Source organism: Macaca mulatta, chromosome 12 (genome assembly GCF_049350105.2).
Source record: "Macaca mulatta isolate MMU2019108-1 chromosome 12, T2T-MMU8v2.0, whole genome shotgun sequence".
Taxonomy (NCBI): Eukaryota; Metazoa; Chordata; class Mammalia; order Primates; family Cercopithecidae; genus Macaca; species Macaca mulatta.
In genome coordinates, this window is record NC_133417.1 from 25035520 (window position 1) to 25051934 (window position 16415).

Genomic DNA, 16415 nt, shown 5'->3' on the forward strand with positions numbered 1-16415 from the left:
ATAAGCTCAACAATCCACAAGCTCAACAGTGTGGAAGTGCAGAAAGGAAGTATTTAGCTCTAGCAAAACTCGACTTTGGGTTTATTAAATCTATTATCTTTATTTTTCTTCTCCTTCCCATAATCCCTCCCCATGATGTACACACACTTGAGAATCACCATGTCTGCTCGGTGAGAATGATTACTCTCATCTGAGAAGAGGCTTCAAACTAAGCTTCACTGTTCCTGCCTCCAACTCGTGTTCATCCACATATCAGAGATAAGGCAGCTGGCTCTGCCCTGCGGCCCACTGATGGTCACAGCAGTCACTGTTGTGGAGTGAATGTCTATGTACTCCGCAGATTTATATATTGAAATTCTAGCCCCCATGGTGATGTTATTGGGAGGTGGGGCCTTTGGGAGGTGACTAGCTCATGAGGATAGAGCTCTCATGAATGGGTTTAGTGTCCTTATAGAAAGGAACCACAGAGAGCCCTCTCTTTCTCTGCCATGTGGGGATAATGAAAGCAGCCATCTGCAACCTGGAAGAGGGTCCTTACCAGAACCTGACCGTGCTTGCTCCTGATCTCAGACTTCCAGCCTCCGAAACTGTGAGAAATAAGTTTGCATTTTTATAAGCTACCCAGTCTATGGTACTTTATTACAGCAGCCCAGACCAAGACAGTCACCATGTGCAGGGTGGGTGCAAGGCTCTGCCCCACATTTTCTTTCCTGATTCCGAATTTCTTATTCTGACCTTGGCCTTCATACTCACAAGACTCAAGTCCCTCATTAATGTGCTGAGATGCTTCTTCCCACCTTCTGTCATTCACTGTTGACCAGGAATGACCTCTACTGTGGTGACTTCAAAGGCAACAAGACAAAAATTAACTGGACAAAAGTGAAGACCCTAACTTTTTCCTGTAATTATCATAAACCAGAAGGAACTCCAGAAGTATGATTTTTATCCCAAGCTTTCTAAAACTTTACTGGCAACTTTTAAATCAGTATCACAGAGGCTTTAAAGCCATTTACCCTAGAAAACTAGCTTTTATGTCAAATATTTATTTTAAAAACCTCTGTAGTTGTCATCCCCAAACTATGACTCCCTTTATCTAAAGAAACATTTGAGGTTTCAAAATTCTGGCACAAACAAATAAATACCTTGGGTACCTACCACCTTGAAGTGTACTACAATGGTTTACCTTCTGCAGGGAGGGAGGGACGAAGGAGAGGGAGCAGGGAAGGAATTTGAAGAAAGCGAATGTGAGAGTCCTGTGAGCCCAGAAGGCATGTCATGGGCCAAAGCCTGCAGGTCTGGCCTGCCTGGAGCAAACATGCAGAGCCCACCAAGTTTGAGTAGAAGCTGAGCTCACCATGTGGGTGTGGATGCACAGGGGCAAGAGATGGTGCAAGTGTCAGAGCACAGGCCCAAGCCAGGCACACAGCTATAGGCACATGGGGACTGGTCTGCAAACCGGAAGACTGGACAAGCATCCAGGAAGGAAGTACTAGGAGAGGTCGACCTTCTAGTAATGTTGCAAATGGCTTCTTTAGCTTCAGCTGTTAGGACACAGAGGCATGGGCTGCTCCCCTAAATCTAGACAGACTGTAATGTACACAGATTGCAAACCGAAGTAGTGAGCTAGACCAAGGCTAGCCCTCAAATGTGTTGTGACTGGCCTGTACAGAGTTTAAAAGGAATGAACTGGTAAGATCAGATCCTAGTGGTGATATACTATAGTTATGTGTGATGTTGTCATTAGGGGAAGCAAGGAAGGGTACATCTTTCTGTGTTATTTCTCACAACTGCATGCAAATCTACAATGATTTCAAAACCAGGTATAAAACATTTTAATGAGCTAAACTTCATAAATCAGAAGATGTCACAATTTTTTTAAAAGTTCATTTTCCAGCTTCTCTGGAGAGGTTGGAAGATCCGGCAGCAGCAGGCCCACCCTGTGTTCCCACAATAACGTGTTCTCCCATAACAATCAGAAGACGCAGAGAAGCATCTGACGCCTTCAGACAGGCATTACAATCTCCATTTTGTCCCCTTCTCCATCCAGCCTGCTTCACTAGTTATGTTATTTGCCTGGTCCCAATGGACATTAAATTTTTCTGGTTTCTATATAGAGGGACAGAGTTAAAGACTTGGCCATCCGAGAGGTCATCTGAGTTCACACAATTTGTCTGGAGTTGAACACTACATCATGAATAAGAACACAAGGACACCTCACTATCCTGGTGCCCTTGGGGCCTTGCACATAATAGGCATCATTATAGTATTCTCCTACAGTAGAAGAACCACTTAGGATGGGTTCCAAGAAAAATCAATGACATACTAAATGTCACGCCACAGCAATTTCGGTCATAACTCAGGAGCCACATAAAATACAGTGAGTTCTTAAAGTCATAAATACTCTGAAATTATTTATGAAACAGGTATTAGGGTAAGGTCTAATATACCAAAATTGGAAATACCTAGACACAAGGTTTAATTGGAACACTCCATAGATGTGCAGTCTATGATTCCAAGACAAGGTGCCATTCCAAATGGAGTCTGTCTTTTCGTTTTCTGAGGTTAAAACATTTTCCACATTAGAAACCTGTCCCCTTTGGTTTCCACATGGTAAATTACTCTAGTGGAATCATTTACCCCAAAGGCAATGCAGTGTTCCCATTATCACTAAGCAGCAAAGGGCAAAATAGCCAATGGGGCAGAGACAGGGAGGATAAATTCAGGTCATTTTTGTTGCACCAAAGAAAGCACTATATTGACTCACAGATTTAGATACATATCTGTAGTTATTAAATGATACTTTGTACAACCTTTAGTCTGCTCAATATATGGTCCCACCTCCCTACACCACCTCTCACCATGCACATTCTTACACATCATACTCGAGCTGGCATTTTTCCTGGTTAGGCCATTCTAATAGTGGTGCTTTCTCTGAATTTTACTATGAAAATTAGATTTTCCTCCCAAGGAGTCTATTAAGGGTGGAATATTATAGCACACAAACTAATAATAAGGAGAAAGCATGATATTTTTACATATTCCTTAACACATGAGTTAACTTATCAGGAGAGTTAAATTACATTTAAAATTCAGGGGCAGATGTAGGTCCTGGCTAATGGTCCTTCCAGTGGCCTGAATCAAGAATTCACTGATAGGGCTCTCTCCGTCCCGCCCTAGTGTTGAACTTTGACCTGCAATATGCTCACTCTATGCTTAGTTGTTTTACAAATTGGTAAATACACAGGCCAAGCTGCTGCTGTCCATTATGTCCCAGATTGATTCAGTTTGATTACTCAGGTTAGTTCAACCCCATCGCCCCCGCTGATGCTGCCTCGGTTCACACTGGCAGAAATGGGGTTATTCATGTTGCCATGTGTACCATGTCATGGCCAAAGAAATTGTATCCTGGAAATTCCTTGCAAAATGCCTGTAGTCTGAGATTTGGCTGTTGCCAGTGGTCACTAATCTGACCACAGCTCATGCATTTGGAAAATTAAATTATTAATGTGAGATACTCACTCTACTGTATTGAAAGTAATGGCTATGACATCCAAGCCAAGTCGTTTCATATGAAACACAGAATTGGTTTGCGCTGTGTGGGGCATCAGCTGGACTCTGCTATAAGGCATCTGGTGACGCCATGAGTCCTCTCCACGTTTTCTGCTGCAAGCCTGTGACAGCCAGCTGGCAGAGCAGCTGCAGGCCCAGGTCACTTTGGGAGCCAGCTGACCATACTCCCTTAGATAATACATTTATAGGTCAAAGGAGGCTCTGGCTCTCACTTTGAACAAGTGTGTTTGGTCACCGGGGGTTCCATTGACCACTGGGCTGCAGAACGTGCAAATAATTTGCTGCTTCCTTAATTAAGCTAAACCCCAATCCCCAACATAGAGCTTGACCTCTAAGTGCTATTTTTATTTCTTATTCAAATGCACTGTCACAACCACACATCCCCTATCTGTATACAAAGGGCTGTCTTTCTGAGGCTTTTGAAAACAACTGTTTTCTCCTTCCATTGTTTGAAATGATGCATTTATTTTGAATAGCTGTAGAGTTACAGATATATAGACAGAGATCAAATACCGTTTTGATTCCCAGAGATGAGTTTAACTGAGCAAAAGTAAAACATATTGTGAGTGGTAGATCATAAACAACTTGTTTGGATTTTGGTGAGGTAAGTGTGTTAGAACAGTAGTCACATGGAATAAAATATTTCTGATTTTCACTTAGCGATGTTTCTCTTTGCTGCTGAGAGATGTCAAGTTTCTGTTTGGCTCTGATAAACATCAGGTCTCTCCTACCTCTTCACAGTTTGGCAGCTTATTATACATTAAACAAGTATCTAGAAAACACGTCCTTTATGCCAGGCGCTCTGTGGAGCTCTGGGTGTAATCAGCATTAAGACAGATGAAGACTTTTCCTTCAGAGAATAAAACTAGTGGAAATTCTGCTCTAGTCATCCTTTCCTAGCAAAGACATGTGTCCTGTTTTCCAGATTCCAAGAGATGGGAAATTTCCCACAGGGGCTTAGTAGAGATACCCTTTGGATTTGTTTTTCAGAAATCATTTTTCAATGTATCGGGATGAAAATGACATTTTTCTGGAACAACTTTTTCACATTCTCAAAACTACCTTCATGATTTCTGAGAACCTGGCAGCCATAAAAGAGAAAAGAAGCTGTTTCTCTGTGCTCTTTGTGAAACGGATCACAGCAAATGGAAACTTCAGGCTTCTTGAAAAGGCTCTAGTTCTGAAAGATTCGGGTTTACACTCTACTGTTAAACTAGACTTTCAGAGATGAGGGCTAATGCTCAACTTGGCATTGGAAATAATCTGCTTTGGCATTATGTTAAAAAAAAAAAAAAAAAAAAGATAGGTTCACATTGTACTGAAATAGCCCCAACCTGTGGAATGTTTAGAGGCTGTTTTTGTTTTTATCATGTCAAAGCATTTCTACTCAGCTCAGACTCACCATTCCGAGCGTAGGGTGAGAGGCGGCTCACACCCCGGACCAAATGAGTTTATCCTGGAGAAAACGCTAGTTCCAAAGCAGCAGGCAACTTCCTCGAAGTTTGGAAAAAAAGACTTCCAAGTGTAGCATCTTTTTATTTTATGAAACTCCTTTCCCTGCCAAACATTTGGTTTTGCACGCATCTGAGGGTGGGGCAATGCTTAGAATGAGAGTGAGAAACACAAGACTTAGTAAAAGCGTTGCCAGATACTCTGCTTTTGAAATGTTGCTTAAAATAAAAAACACTTTTCTCCTTACTCTTTGATATGAATAATGAAAATATCGTTCTTTTTTGCCCTGGAAGGTATGTTAAAAAAAAAAAAAAAAAAAAAAAAAAGGCAGGGATTTGTTTGTTTCCTTCTTTTAAGGACCACAGGCAACTCTTCCATTTGACTCATTTGGCTATTTTTGATTATTGGCCCCGACACGTGGAACATTGCTCAGATCAGTCCTAGAGGGCCCAGAACGACCAGCTCTCTCAGTATCTCATTTTTGGCAATTCAAAGGGCAAGTTCCCATTAACCCCGATTACCTCCTTCACACCCCTGGAAGACAGGCACTTCTGTCCCACTAGGTGAGCCCACAGCCCTCCTAAAGACGGCGCAGCCTGGAATCAACCCCAGGCCCACTTTCCCAGGTTGATTTTGCGAGCACAGTGGGTCAGTCTGGCAAGTGACCGTGAACTGCCAGAGCAGTGGCAGGTGTCCTTCCCAGCAGAGAGCTGTCGAGGTGCACAATGTGGGAAATATGCTAATCCGAGGCGTTGGGATGGGAGCCCCAGGCTTTGTTACCTCTCATTTGAGAGGCCTCAGTGCGCTTTTGACAAGATGGAGCTATTGTCCTCCTGGGCCTCCAACGGGAGGATTCAGAGGAGAACCACAGTGTAGATCAAAGGATGGAACCACAGGACCTGGGAGCAAAGGCTAAATAGCCCTGGTATTATTTTGCCTGGAGAAGAGAAGGCTGGAGGTGGGGTGGGTCAAGTAGGCCATAATGGTGAAAAAGCTATTATGTCGTGAATGTGACCAGCTGTTCGACATTTTGAGTGAGAAGAAAAGGCGTAGGAGAAAATGAATGTAAACTGCAATGTGAGAAATTTGGTTGACATAAGGAAAACATTTCAAACAGGGAGCGCTGTTAGACGCTAAAATTAGTGACAGAGGGAATACATTTCTTAGATGAACTTTAAAGCTGTGATTTTTCAGTCAAGAGGTTTGAAGGCAAACTTGCCCGGATGTAGGGAGTCAATAGGAAAAAATGTTGAGACCCACTTCATTTAAATATGTGCAACATATGATTTAAGCCTTCACAAACTGCTCTTTCCAACAGATATTTTCTCAGAGGCTAGCATTAGAAGCTGCTACACAGGACTTCTTTGACCTTGCTTTAATGATTTACTTAACTGAGATGGGAATTGTCTTTGTGGCTAAGTGATTGACAAGTACCTTGGGTGATGGGCATTCTGATTCCAGTTCTGCAGCTAATCAACTCTGAGACTTCCAACAAGTGCAGAACCTCAATTTCCTTAACTGTCAAACAGCGACAATAGCTCTGTTCTACCTCATAGGATGGCTTGGAGGAACAAATTATAAAAGGAACGAAAAGCACACTGAACCCAAGGATGTAGTAATTAGACTGTTCAGACCTCGGGGCTACTCCCAAATACAAAAGTGCTTGGCTCCTTGTATTGTTTTAATAAGTTACTCCCCAACCAGACCAGCAGTGAGAAAAGAGAAGGATCAGGGGACAAATGGAGGATTCAAGAACATAGTTCAAGATGGTATGGGGGCTGTTATTTTATTCTTGCCCCTCCCAGGTCTATAGCCCAACATCAAGCAAAACTGGGTAGTATATACCAGTGCAAGGCAAACACCCAGTTCTTTGATTAAACTGTGACCTCTGCAGTTTGGGACATTTCAATTAGAAACGTTTCTCCATGAAATCTTCAAATAACAGAACTAGAAAACTCCATTGCCCTTAGTGTTTCTAATAGGTCAGTCTTAAATAAATTTTGAAGTAATAGACAAATAAACAAACCTCGGTGTTTCAACACAGTGATAAAGTGGTGGAATTTTTTACCCTTAGTGTGGGTTCAGACCAAGGGCATATTGAGTCACAATGAAAGAAAAAAAGCCTTCTACAGAGAAAATTTCTTTTAAAAATGAAGGCAAACTTAAAAGACCTTTTCAGATAAAGGCTGAGAGGTTTTGTCCCAAGCAGATTTGCACTACAAGACATGTGAAGGAGGCTGTTTAGAGCACGCCTGCCTCTTAAGGTTGTAGTCACTTGGAACTCTTTTCTTCTGTCCCTAATGCTTCTGTGCTGCTATCCGAGACAGAACCCTGAATCGTGGCAGTCATGCCACTCTAGAATGTTCAAGGTAAAAAGAACCATGTGAGCACATTTTACCAAATTCCTTTAGTTTCCAAAGAAGAAATAGAGGGTCCAAGAAATAGCAACAAAGAGTAATGGAATTAGTAGGGGGACAACATTGGAATTTGTCCCCAAATCTTGTGGTTTCCCAGTAATAAGATTTATCCCACTGGAAAGGCCACAGACTGATCTCTAATGAAGTAAATATAGTTCACAGATATATTTCATTTGGCCCATAAAGTGGATTTTTAAAAATAATTTTAAATTGTTATCTTGAAAAAGGAGAAGATATGGTTAGGTGAGCCATGTACCTACATGGAACATAATTATAGGAACATGAGCCTACAGCTGGAGTTCCAATATTTCCTTCCCTTTTTAGATGAAACATGTACTCTTTTGTTTGCCACATTCATTACCATTCCCTAAGGTCTCCCTGATGATGAAGCCATAGGTGATTTAGAATGTATCTCCACACTCACACAGACGCTCATCTTAACCATCCATTTCACTCATTTGTATGATTTTCCTATTTACACATGTAATTTTGCAAACCCTTCCCTACCACATGCTGTTTCTATTTTCCTACTCAGCAAAACCATTCATAATTATTCCTGCAAAGGACAAAGAGACAAAAACCATAGTATGACATACCCCCAATCCTATAGTGGTAATGTGTATAGCCCTGGAGACATACGCACATTCACAAGGCAGTTCACGAGACTGGTTTATTTTACTCACTTTTGCATAAGACTCAACATTGCTGAAGACCCACTTTTGTATTCCAATATTCTGAAGGAAAGTGATGACCATGTTGACATTTCTGCCCATTTCTGCTGAGTAAAAGGGGGCCTGCCCTCATATTCTCTACAGTGTTTTCTAATATCTTTTGGGGAAGATGGGCTAAGAGAATCTATTAGTTTTAAGACACTATGAAAAAGATAGACACATTTGTCCACCCAGACATGTGTACATGAATTTTATAGTACCATTATTTATAATAGCCAAAATGTAGAAACCTAGATTTCCATCAAATGATAAATTAATAAATGATGTATTTTATACCTGTACAATGGGGTATTATTTTGCAATTAAAAAATGAAGCACTGATGTATACTACGGCATGGAGAGATCCTGAAAATATTATGGTAAGTGAAAGAAACGAGTTGCAAGCCAACACATATTGTACAATCCATGTATACGAAATGTCCAGAATAGGCAAATTCCAAAGAGCCAGATTATTGCCAGCCAGGCTAGGGCTGGGACATTGGGAGGACATGAGAAAAAACTGATACTGGTTATGAGGTTTCTTTTTGCAGTGATGAAAACATCCTAAACTGGATTGTGGTGATGGGTGCACAACTCTGAGAATAGTACACTTTAATGGGTGCAAAGTATGTATGTATGTATGTAAATTAGATCTCAATAAAAATGTTACTTCAAAAAGATAAAATAGGATAAGCCTTTTGAAATCGGGAAAGGGGAACTCATACTTTTGGGGTGAGCTGCTACGGGCCGGGCAGAGTCCGATGTGTTTTTATACATTTTATTCAAGCCTCACAGCAACCTGCCAGGAGGTTTTATTCTGTCCATTTCACAGATGAAGAAATAAAGGCTCACAGAGATTAAGCGGCTCTACCTCGTCACTTGCTAAGCTGAGATCTGAACCAGATTTGACTCCCAAACAGCCTGCCTCACCCCGCTGCTGCTCAGCAGTCATCCAGCGTTTTCTCCTTCTCTAAAGACAAGGAACTAACAGACACTTGCCTCTGCTGGTTCTTATTACTGTATGTGACTATTTAATGATGAGCAGGATACCAACTCTTCTTTCCCGAAGAGCTACCCTGAGCCATGCCAGCAGATTCAACAGTCTTTCTAAAGTCAAATGGGGCCTTTTTTTTCCCCCAAGGTGACATGCATGCTTTTCTAAATGCAGAGCTAGACTCGCCTAAAACAATTCTCTGTCTGCTGTCTGTTGGCATTTTCTCACTTACCCAATATCCTCCTTGAACTCACCTCTGCTTGCTCCCTCATTCCACATTAGAGCTAAAAACATTGCCTAATGCAGTTTTCCCTCCCTACCCCACTCCTGCCTATATAAAGCAGCATCCAGGTAGCACTGAACATGTTTATGCCTCCTAATTCTATTGTTACGCATGTCTCTAATCATTAACATCACAGAGTGCTTACAAATTAATTCATATGTACAAATTCCTCACCTGAGCATTCGAAATGCATGAATCAGCATCCAGCCCCAATCACTTTAAGAGGTTACATAAAAGCACAGATCATTAAGGAGCATGGATAAGGTGAGGAGAGGGGAGAGAGATTCAACTAGAATTCATGTTTCTTGCCTTAAATGAGGATCAGTCTGAGCTATATACGAGTGGGCAGCCAGCAGAGAGTGTCTGGGATGCAAGCCATCTCCAAGCCACAGGCACAGCCTGCGTTTACTCACATCACAATCCATTATCTCCCCAGCCAGGATCCAAACCTTACCTCTACTGAAGCAAGAGCCAACCAGTGACCTCAGCTGGGTCATCAGGACCACTGCAGCCACTTCCAGCCTCAGCTCTCTGATCTGACAGCCTCAGTCAGCCCTTACTTTCCTCTTTCTGAACAGGGCCAGTGTGCTTCCTCCTGTCTGTCAATATTTAACTACCCTGTCAAGTCACATTACATCACCTGCACTAGATCCCACCCCAGTGATAGCTAGAGGGTATGCCTGCTCTATTCAATTCAACTCAGCTAACCTTTATCTAGAGCCTTCCATTCATTCATCTCTTTCCACGTGTACTGAGCACCTACTGCATTTGGCACTGGGGATATAGAAATGAAAGATCCACTCCCCAGATTCTAGTGGAGGAAACAGGCAATATAATGTGGTATGTGTTATTGTGTTGGAGCACAGACTGCAGGGGACACTCCCATTCCAGGCTGGCTGGGGAGGGATGGAGCAAATAAAGCCAGAGAATTCCCAAAGATGGCAACACACAGAGTGACATCTCTCATGGACCAGGCTATATCAGGAAGACAAAAGGATGATGCATATGTGGCCTCTGTCCTCAAGGAGCTTACTCCCAGCACAGGTTGCTCTATGGTCCTACAGATGAACAGGATTGCTTACGTAAATGCCTCAGGCAAATTGCAGAATATGAAATCAAAGAGGGCAGCCCTTCCTTGTTGCTATTGTTTGTGTGATTTTTGGTAAGTTGTGTCCTGAACAAATATGTCTCAACAGTGAAGGCTGGCTGTATCCTATAGATCCCTTGGTGCTACAAATCTAGGGGGATTCTTCTGAGAGCCGAAAGTGCAGATAAACCCAGTGAATAAAGGAACTGTCTGTGACCCATTTTCAGGACCGGGAAAAGAAGAATTCAAGTCACAGAGTAACATTTTTCTCTGGTCAAAGGAATTATTCTGGTACAAACAGGCTTGGCCAAACGTAAACAGGGATCTCTCACATGCCCTCCTAATCTCTCTATGACTTTTCTAAGGCAACATTTCCTGACACTTAATGAAGTGTTGATGACTCTTTTAAATAATAGAGATGGATATGCAGAACCACTTGGCATCACTAAAACTGCAGCCTTTAACTTCATCTATGATCAGAAGCCTCAAAAGCTATTCACGTTGGGATTTTAAGGTTGAATTTACCACCAAAGCATGGCTCTCAAATATATCCATGCAATCCCTTTTCTACCAAAACTTACTTCAGTTTCACGCACCAGAGAACAAAGACCCCCATTTATGTGTGAACATTCAAAGGACCCCACCACTGGGGAGTCTAAGGGGCTGCCACGGAAAGTCCCGGTATATTTGAATTGCAAAACACAGCCTGGGGATCTCAATACATCTAATTTGGGACATGTTCCAAGCTCAGGAGCCTCTCTGCATGGAAGCAGCTTTATTAGTCAGTTTCTCAGACAATTTTCTAGTTCCACATGCACACTTTCCCAAGTGTTTCCAAGATGAACATTTACAGTCTGTTGGAATATTTTACTACAAGGTATTTAGGGTTTTGACAAATACTAACTGACATTGCCACCATTCCAGTGAAAACTGATGACCCATAGCTAATGCCTGCTTCTTGGTTGTGGCTCAAGACCTTTTTGAGCCAGTCAGTGATTGTAAGCAGAATGACACTCCAGACCTCTCCTTCATATCCTGGAAGCACAGTTTGATTTCAGCCCATTAGTACATTTGCATCGAATGTTGAATCATCATGAAACTGAAGTGAAGTGAAGTGAAGTCGCACCTCAGTCAAGCCTGTTCTTTTTTTTAAACCAAGACTTACTCAGAACCCTTTCTGCTTAATAACATATAACACACTTGGCATTAGGAATATTATATGTTATTAATTGAAGAATTGTTACTGCTAATTGCCAAACGCCTAGGGACGTCTGCATCCAATTAGAATGGATTTTTGACATTTATCGTGCAATCCCACTAGAAGGACAAGGTGCTATGTGACCTTTAGTTGGTTTTTAAAGGCAGTTTTAGTAAATTTTAGCCCACATGAAGTAAATTTTTCAAATAATATTATGAATGTCATCACTGGTGAGATAACTATCAGCTCGTGGAAAATAACTAGCAAATACAGCTAACATTTCCAGAATTAAATCATAAGAAACTTCAACTTTCAAAACAGAATATTTACAATGTATTCCATTTATCTCTTGTGTACTCAGCTTTACAAAATAGAAGAAAAGGAAGGTTTTTGTTTGCTTCCATTTTGTTTTTAATAAGTCTTAAAGAGAAGTTCTAAAGCAAGACTAATTTCTCCAAATCCAATTGAATAATATTCATCTCAGTTAGAAAGCCACTGTATTGTGCACTCATCATGGCAGAAAAGTATAGATAGAGAACTTGAAGCCACAGTTAATTTCATGTGACCCTGGGCAAGTCAATCCTGTAATTACGGTCTAAACCTGCTCTACTGAAACTAAAAGTGATGGATTGTTTAAGGTACACACGAAAACTCATAGGTGTCAGGGAGTACTGTGCCTTTTAAACCCATAGTTATAGGATTAACACCCTATAACTTGTCCAGGGTCACAAAAGAGTCCTTCTCAGGCTGCTGTTAATGCTCTCAATTTTCTCAGGCCTCAGAGGTTTCCCAATCAGTGTGACTGTCATTGCTAACACCAGACAAGTCCCTGGCCGACCAAGATGGCCACCCAACTTCCTACTACTCAGGTAACACCAGAACACCATCTTGGAAGTGATTTCATATGATATGATAAATAATTATGCATCTTGTCTGAGCCAGCAAGTTCTGATTCTTTAAAATTCAGTTGACTTTTTGAAATATCTACCATTTGTAGTCAGGCTTCCTAGATGAGTTTTCAAGGTGGGTGAAAATTGTAATGTGAAAAATAAAATGTTTTCATAAAGTATAGGGATTTGACTTTTTGTGTGGGGTTCAGAAACTAAATCCAAAACAAAAATGTAAAAGCCTAGAAGGATTTTACTTGCTACTTTGCCTTGCTAGTCATGTTGTGGTCTGCAGGGCTAGCAATGTAGCCTTATCAGGAATGTGTTACAAGTAGATGCACCTGGCTGCCCCAAACCTCCTGAATCTGAATCTGCATTTCTATAAAATCCCTGGTGGTTCTGGGGCACGTGACAGTTTGAGAAGTCCTGTTTTAGAATTTGTTTAAGCCTAGGGGAAGGGGGAACCAGCCTCCATAAAAACACTTGATACAGTCATAAAAATAAAAAACATTCTTGCAATTCAAAGCATTTTGACAAAGAAAATGAAAGGCATTATTGTAATTTATATTTTCTGGGCCTTGTGAATTTTAACTTCATAGCTGAGAAGGCCATAAAATATAGTTAAACTCTAAATGAGGCCAATGATTAAATGGTTTTCCTAGGAGGGAGCCTCGTTGGATGCCAGGGCCCACTTCAAAGAGTAGAGCAGTCAGTCTGCGGGAATTCCCCTCTAAGCACAGTTAGTCACCATCCTCTGTTCCAAACATCTCCCTGGTTAGCAGATCAAACCCACGGTATTGCCTAGGTTTTAATGGTTTACATTGGAAACATTATCGCACAGGTGAAGAACGGGGAAAGAGTAACTTTCTGACCTACAAATTGAGAGGCCTATTTTGGCTGTGAGATTTGAGGAGTCTAATAAACACCTATGTGGAGAAGAAACTGGTATTTGGACATATAAGTCTGAGGCAGAGCCAGTCAGAAAACAGTATGTATGTGAACCATCTTTGGAAAGTAATTAGGGGGGCAGTCAGCTTATGGATTATATCAGAAAATAGGGAATAAAGGATTACAATTACAGGGAGAAAACATTTCAGGCCTAGATAACACTGGCAACGGATGTCCTGTGGCAAAAGGGAAAAAGAGGGCAGAGCAAAAGAAAGAAAAAAGAAGTAACAAGCAAAAATTGCTAGATGATAAAGTGAAATCAAAATGAATGACAATAATGTATAGAGAAGTGCAATAATATGAAGGTTAAAAAGTTTTCGTTCCTAAAACAGAAGATGCATATAATTGTGGAAAATACAAAAAGAATCTGAAAACAAAATTCTAAATATTTCAAATGGGGAGTCAGAAGAGGATTGCGCCCAGAGTTTGTCTTTGCGTGTAAGTGCATATTTGGTATGCTAAACAGAAAATGCACAGTCTTCTTTTATGCTCATGGGATAAAAAATCACAGAAAATGATTATGCATGTGGCCACAAAGAAAACACTGAAAATTCCCTAAAGTGAGTGAGGAAAAGGCAAACAACACAAAAACTCTCAAGTGCCTTTACATTAAAAAAGAGTCTTCTAACCAAACCAAGGACAGAAACTGCAATAAAAATACAAAGTACAGCTGGGCATGGTGGCTCACGCCTGTAAACCCAGAATTTTGGGAGGCCGAGGAGAGTGGATCACCTGAGGTCGGGAGTAGAGACCAGCCTGACCAACACGGAGAAACCCCGTCTCTACTAAAAATACAAAATTAGCTGGGTGTGGTGGCGGGCACCTGTAATCCCAGCTATTCCAGAGGCTGAAGCTGGAGAATAGCTTGAATCAGGAGGCGGAGGTTGCGGCGAGCTGAGATCACGCCATTGCACTCCAGCCTGGGCAACAGAGTGAAACTCCATCTCAAAAAAAAAAAAAAAAAAAAAAAAAAAGACATAACACCACAATGGAGAACACCCTATATCAAAACTGTGATGCAGTAAAATCCAGAGGAAAATATATAGCCTTAAGTGCTTTTATTTTAAAAAGAAAGATAGAAAATAAATGCGTTACACATTCAGCCTTCTTAAAGTCTTCCAAAAACAAAAAACAAAAAAATATAGACGTAGAGGGACTACTTCCAAATTTATTTTAAGAAGCCAGCATCATCTAATACCAAAATCAGACAGAGACGCTATAAGAAAACTGCAGGCAAATATCTCTGATGAACATAGATGTAATAATCCTCAACAAAATATTAACCAACTGAATTCAACAACACATCAAAAAGATATACATTGTGACCAAGGAGGATTTATCCCCGAGATGCAAAAATGGTTCTAAAGATCATACCTTATTCAAGTATGGAAACTCAAATAAAGTATGATCTTTAGTTAATACCAGTGTATCATTAATTGTGACCAATGTACCATACTAATGTAAGATGTTAATAATAGGAGAAACTAGATGAGAGGTATATGGGAACTCTGTACTACCTTTCCATTTTTTTCTGTAAATCTCAAGCTGTTCTAAAACCACACAAAAAAAGTCTATTTTAAGTTTTTTAAATAAGTAGATAATTTCTGACGGTGATATACAAAACATAAACTAGTGTAATACATAAACTAGTACAATGTTCTGGGATTGGGAGGGTAGCCAGGAAACGTAGTCAGCAAAATTTTCCCTGCAGCATTTGAGCTGAAAGTTTTTCATAATGCAGTAGGGAGAGCCATGCAAAAATCTCAGAGAAGATATTCTAGCACAGGGACAACATCAAAACACAAAAGCAAACAAAGAATGAATTAAACCGAAAGCCGGTTATTTGAAAAGACCTGTTTTGTCTTTTCAAATAACCGGCTTCTGATTAAGGAAGCCGGTTCTGATTAAGGAAGCCGGTTCTCTGGCATTCTGATTAAGGAACAAACATAACAGCACACAACCTAAAGACTAAGAAAAAAAGACATAAATGAGTAGGAAGACAATTTGAAAAATGGTAAGACTATGTGGGTGACACTGCATTTGAAAATGGGTATTTTTTAAGCAAAACATTATGACTGAAATGAATACAAGAAGTATGAGACAGAAGCACACAAAAGAAGGTAAGGTAATAAAACTGTTGCTAAAATGCTATAGTTTTAAATAGGCAAATACAGCATACGAGTCTGATTTTATTTAAATTTCAAGAAATAGATAATTCCCATGTAATTTAATTTGTACCAGAAAAGAGAAAAATATAAACATTTTCATGATTAACTTTACTGAGCCAGCAGATCCTTAGCACAGATAAAGAAACTCTCATAAAACTAGCACAGAAAAAGAAACTCTAATTTCAGTTATAAAATTAAATGGAAATATTTTAAACAGAATGTTTGCAAATTGTATTCAGCCTTGTAAGAAAATCGCAATGTAATGTGAGAAAATCACATATGACATGATCAAGCACAGCTTATTTTAGTTATATAAAACTATGTCTGCATTAAAAAAATCTATCAATTGAATTTATTAACAATACCTTGAGATAACTGTAAATAGGATACATATAAAAAGTTATCATGCTTATTTATACTGCATAGTAACAGAAAAGGAAATTAAAAGGAAAATCCTGAAATTCTGATACATCTAGGAATAAATTTTACCCAAATAGTTCGAAGAAGACCTATACAAGGAAAATGTTTAAAACTTTCATATGAATTAACAGTACAAATAAATGTATATTTGGATACAGGTATTATCATAAAAGTGATAATTATTCTCAAAGTAATACATAAGTGATATAGTTCTAATAAGAATTACTACAGGATTATTTTGGGAAGAAGGGGCACTAGGTGAAAGTCACTCTACAGTGCAT

At 40.1% G+C, this 16415-nt stretch overlaps 1 protein-coding gene across 3 annotated transcripts in view; it reads right to left on the reverse strand.

The window, feature by feature from the left end:
* Nucleotides 1-16415, reverse strand: part of NCKAP5 (NCK associated protein 5) — a 983044-nt gene that overhangs the window by 737271 nt on the left and 229358 nt on the right. Inside the window, exon 1 of one of the 3 annotated variants that reach the window (XM_077956874.1) lies at nt 9881-10013. The exons of the other annotated variants lie outside the window; for them this stretch is intronic. The gene's annotated coding sequence lies outside the window, so the exon portion shown is untranslated. Of the gene's footprint in view, nt 1-9880; nt 10014-16415 lie in introns of those variants that run through there. 3 annotated transcript variants of the gene reach the window in all.